General features: G+C 36.2%; 1 non-coding gene across 1 annotated transcript; it reads left to right on the top strand.

Moving 5' to 3' along the window:
• Window positions 1–1,923: 1,923 nt before the first annotated feature.
• LOC115848514 (U6 spliceosomal RNA) lies at window positions 1,924–2,030 on the top strand. Its single transcript, XR_004037728.1, has one exon. It is a non-coding gene; the product is annotated as a U6 spliceosomal RNA (small nuclear RNA).
• The last annotated feature ends 3,741 nt before the right edge of the window (window positions 2,031–5,771 follow it).

Genomic DNA, 5,771 nt, shown 5'->3' with positions numbered 1-5,771 from the left:
GCAACACGGATGCAACTAGAGAGTATCATACTAAATGAAGTAAGTCAGACAGAGAAAGACAAATACCATATGATAGCACTTATATGTGGAATCTATATAAAATGAACCTATGTATGAAACAGAAACAGAATCACGGACATAGAGAACAGACTGGTGGTTGCCAAAGGGGACAGGGTTGGGGGCAAGATGGAGTGGGAGGTTGGGGTGAGCAGATGTGAGCTTTTATATATAGAATGGATAAACAACAAGGTCCTACTGTAGAGCACAGAGAACTATGTTCAATATCCTATGATAAACCATAATATAAAAGAATATATATAAAAAAAGAATATATATATATATATGTATAACTGAATCACTTTGCCATACAGCAGTATTAACACAACATTGTAAATCAACTATACTTCGATAAAAGAAGTAAACACAGTTGGCTAAACCAAACCTCACTGCTCACTGTTTAGGAAGAGTCTTCAGTTAGGACCATTGAGAGCCTGGTGTGCCAGGGTCTCTCCAATTTCATGGTCCTTTATCAGCTTCAGCTGGTCAGAGCCAGCTGTAAGAAACACATCTTCAGTTGTTATCTCTCCTAGGCAAGTGCTGCTGTACCAGAAAACTTTCCTCACATTCCTCACCATAGCCTCGCCTTACCAACTCCATCACTTTAAAATTTCACACCAGGAATATTTTATAATTGGAAATTAAGTGTACGTGTTTGCCATCTAGCCCTTTCCTTGCATCTTCAGACCCTTAGAAGGCTGTCACCTTAACCCCTTTAAAAGTGAACTGTATCCTGCAGTTAGGGAGGAAGAGTGGCATACTGAAAAAGCTGCGACGATGCATAATCTCCTGGTTGCAGGTCATGGGGCATCTGATCTTCATCCAAAGATAAATTACTGTGCTAAGCTTCAGGAACAAACTTTATAATAATGCAACAGAGCAACAAGGAGCCATCTGAGCAGTGAGTCTTAGGCAATAAACACACACAGCAAAAACCCCTCAAAAACAGTAACACTACTACTTAATGTCCACTGAACTATAATTCTCCCCCTCTAAAATTGCCCTAATTTCTACCAAATATAGCCAAATTAAGACTGACTTATTTGCAAAATAAGTCTGGTTTCAATAAAGTTGGCCTGATCATTTACATAAATGTAATTGATCATACAGGCTCTTTTAAGTTAGCTCTGCTGAAACTTTTTATAAGAAATCTCAAACTGAACTTTTAAAAGGTCTCTCAAGTCCAGGAAAACCACACCAATCTGGTTTGCCATCAGATTCTGCTTGTGATATCTATAGATCTGGGTGGATTCCTCTCTTGAGTTCCCCAAAATATCGAGATTCCTGCACCTGCCAGGTGGCAGCCTTTTTTATTCACCTGATGACAAGCCTGCTGGGAACATAAGAGTTTCCAATTTCTGGAGGAATCAGGTAGAGAGAAAAGATAAATGTTTCAGTTCTACTTACAAAGGTATAATTTACCAAACTGCTGTAAGTCATAATTAGCTTGAGGAGAAAGGTTTCTTTATATCTGGAAAACACAGATTAAAACCAGTAATATTTCAGACAAAACCCAAAAATTATACCATATTCATCAGTTCACTCAGTCCTACGTGACTAATCCTTGATCTTAATCTTCTGTTAACAGTTTTGTGAAGCTATCAGGTTTTCCATTAGAATTCTTTAATTTCTTACCCAGTTCAGCAGTATGATCTGAAAGTTATCAGAAACCTGTACTTGTCAAAAAGTCATTTCTCTGACTCTTCTTGAAGATGAAGCATTTTTTGCAAAAGCATCAAAATAAAACAATAATGGTCCATAAATGACAAAACACTTTAAAAGGCACAGTTAAAGATCTGATTACAATGCAATTAACAAAGAAACTTGATTAATGCTGTGAATACAACATTTAAGATAATAACTAGAGTGCTTGCTTCAGCAGCATATATACTAAAATTGGAACGATACAGAGAAGATTAGCATGGCCCCTGTGCAAGGATGACACGCAAATTCATGAAGCATTCCATATTTTTGATATATGTATACATATAGCTGATTCACTTTGTTATATAGCAGAAACTAACACAACATTGTAAAGCAATTATACTCCAGTAAAGATGTTAAAAAAAGATAATAACTAGAATTATAACTGATAACATTTTACCAGGACATATCAGATTTTTAGAAATTCCATATAATTTCTAGAATATCTTTTTAATAATATTTACCCATACAATATAACCTAAGAAGGTTTATCGCCACTCATTTTTTTTTTTATTTTATTTTTGTGGTACACGGGCCTCTCACCGTTGTGGCCTCTCCCGTTGTGGAGCACAGGCTCCGGATGCGCAGGCTCAGCAGCCATGGCTCACGGGCCTAGCCGCTCCGCAGCATGTGGGATCTTCCCAGACCGGGGCACGAACCCGTGTCCCTTGCATCAGCAGGTGGATGCTCAACCACTGCGCCACCAGGGAAGCCCTATCGCCACTCATTTGACAATGCTTTCTATGTAATTTAACATAGCAAATAAGCCTAATTAGTTTATTATTCCTCTCTCTGAGATGCTTCAGGGGTCCTCTCTGAAGCGTCCCAAAATTAGCTAGAGGTCAAAAGAACGTCAATTAGAATTTGATATTTGGAAATTTTGTCAAAATATCAAAAAGGTTTCAAAACACCTGGTCAAATAGTATCATGGGTCACTGTAGAATAGTACTTATTCACTTAATCAAAGTGACAATAAAAGATTTCAGAAGAAAATTATAACAGATTACCAGTTAAAGAACTTATGGTTACTGGGGGGAAGGGGGGGGATAAATTGGGAGATTGGGTTTAACATATACACACTACTATATATAAAACAGATAATTAATAAGGACCTACTGTATAGCCCAGGGAACTCTTCTCAATACTCTGTAATGGCCTATATGGGAAAAGAATCTAAAAAAGAGGGGATATATGTATATGTACAACTGATTCACTTTGCTGTATAGCAGAAACTAACACAACATTGTAAATCAACTATACTCCAATAAAAATTTTAATAAATAAAATCCTCCCCCCCGCCCAAAAAAAAAGTCGATCAATATTTTAAGAAAACTTTGTCCTCTTAACAGAGAGAAAACCAAAGTCAGGTTTTGTACCACATTAACATTAAAATTTACTTACTTAAATTTATTCTAACCTTAGCCCTGACTACACATAGTATTCCTTTCTAAAGATTCTTTTATTTCTCACAAACCTCCTACAACTTTCTATATCCATATTAATTTGTCCCTTATTTTCTTCCCCATTTAGAAATAACCAGCTTTAGGACAAAATTACTTTCTTTTCCCCTTAACAAAAAAAATTTCCATTCCTTACACCTTCTTTTTCCTTGGATACAAAGATATTTTACTTACTAATTTTTAGTAGTTTTAATTGCATATTTTAATTAGAATTCTTAACCTTAAAAGGTCTTAGTTTCTAGCAAAAACTAAGTAAGCAATTATGAACTGTTTGTCTTATCAGCACATTCTGGTTGGCAAACTTATAACATTTCTATAACCTAATTTCTTTCCTCAGTGGGGTATAAGGCATGTCCAAGGAACCTAAACATCTCAGTTTTTCTCTAATAAGACAAAAGTAGGTAAACTTAGACTTGTTTAGCAATTAATTTTCCAGTATCTTATTTGGAAATGATCTGAATATTCAATGAATTCCCATCATTTAACTTCATTTAGCAGTTTCAAGTTACCAAAAATCTAGAGAAAATATTTTAAGTAGACAGTCCTAAAACATAATTATTCCTAAAGAGTTCACCTAAAAACTCTTATCTCATTGACATTTAATTTACTTAAAAGTTTCATCTCATCAAGTTATATTTCTTGCTGACAAATTTTAATAACAGGAGTAATAAGATCTTATTTGATTTCTAGTAAACCTAGGTACAAGTATTACACTTAAATGATGATGACTCTATTGACGTTTCTTAATACTTAAAGGCCTTTTAAAGTAAATAGGGGAGGTTTGGGGAGTGGTAAAAGGATTGGTAGGCTGTGGATTGTTTCTCGATTCACATTTCTAGTCCTGTAAAGACTAGATCTGTAAAACAAGGATAGCTGTTTTTAATTCCTCAAAGAATTGGGTGACCCCCTTAATGTTATCAAAGGAATGACATACCAATTCACCTACGTTGGAATGCTTTTCTTTCCCTCATTTTAGCTCAGAGGAGGTCCAAAAAAAAAAATTTTTTTTTTTCTATCATCAGGCTCTGAATATCAGCTAAATTTAGGAGTTTAGTCAGACTGGTGGCCCCTCATCTTGGTAATCCATTTACAAAAACTTTTGAGGATGCTCCCTGGGTTTAAGAAATTCTTTAATTATGGCCCTCAGTTTGGCCTTTGATCTGAATAGTTTCACCTACAGCCTCTCGCCTACAGCCTCAGGTGGTCCCATTTCTAAAGTAACCATTTAATAGTCTCTTCAGAGTAGAAAGGCAACGCAGACAGAGGATTCCTAGGATGAGTACTCAAATAAAGGAGGACAGAGGTAAGCAGTAGTTATGTCATCCTTAAACTTTGTTTGTTTTAGGTACCTTTTATATCATTCATCTTTCATTAGCCTTCTACAACAAATCTTTCAATGAGGCTATTTTGGAATTTTGAAGCCTTTGGGGGCTTCTGCATACCAATTAAAATAGGTAAAGTATTTTAAGATGAGCGCTCTCTAAAATTTTAACAATTTAGAAGACTCCAACTCAAAGGGTCCAAGGAGCTAGCTCTGCAAATATTTTCTCTAGCTAATCTAATTTTAGAAAAGAGAAAAATTCTTACCACTCTTGCTTCCAGCAGACCCTGCAGGAAGGGAATCCAGGAGACTGACTGACATGATAAGAAATTGCTTTCTGCTGGCTTTCTCTGTGTGCACAAAATTCAGTTTTGGAGGGCCAAAACCCCATCTTGGCCATTTCAGGGCAGGATTTCTTTCAATTCTCAATTAAGTACTTGAAAGCATACATAAAACCAGCTGGTATCCCCAGAGTTGGCTGTCTGTTGGCCTTTGAGGCACAACTTCCCATTATCAATTCAGTAGTCTAATTCGGATATGAGATGTGATCTGAACAGCTTTCTGAGGACAGTGTGGTGGAGCGGATATGAGCTGCTTCTGAGTCTAGCTCCCCAGGGAGTTACCCTTGGGCCAGTTAGACTCTTCTAATGTCTCAGTTTCTCCCTGTGACAGTTTAAAAACGCCATGGGCGCTTACAGCACTAAATGATCAGTCCTTATATTGTGTGTCCCTGGAAGAGCAGTATTTACTTAATGGTTTTAGTGGGGTGCCTCTGTAGGACCACTACACATCACAAGGATTGATCCTCAGGCACTAGTTAGGTTCTAAGTCACCTGAGAACACCTTGTGGCTCGAAGCAGCAAATGTCCCTTGTTCTTTGGAGCTGAATAATTCAGTCTCTCACTTTACTAACAGAAGTTTTGTTCAGACCAAATTTACATATATTTTTTCTAATGTGTTTCTCATATAAATTGTAGCATTCTTTTGACACTTTCTACATCCTACATCCTTCTTTTAATATCTCTTAGCCAGTTCTATATATAAACCTATTTCTCTTTAATGGTTACATGGTATATTATTTCTGGATGTACCAACTTTTTTTTTTAATCTTAAAAAGTATTTATTGATATCTCTCTGTAAGTGAATCAAGTGGGTGTAAAGCATTGGAAATCAGCTAAACCCCGTTATAAAAATAAATTACAAAACAAAACAAAGACAGTGAAAGAGAG

The sequence above is a fragment of the Globicephala melas genome, chromosome 3 (assembly GCF_963455315.2).
Source record: "Globicephala melas chromosome 3, mGloMel1.2, whole genome shotgun sequence".
In the NCBI taxonomy this organism is placed as follows: domain Eukaryota; kingdom Metazoa; phylum Chordata; class Mammalia; order Artiodactyla; family Delphinidae; genus Globicephala; species Globicephala melas.
This window is presented reverse-complemented; position numbering and strand designations above follow the sequence as displayed.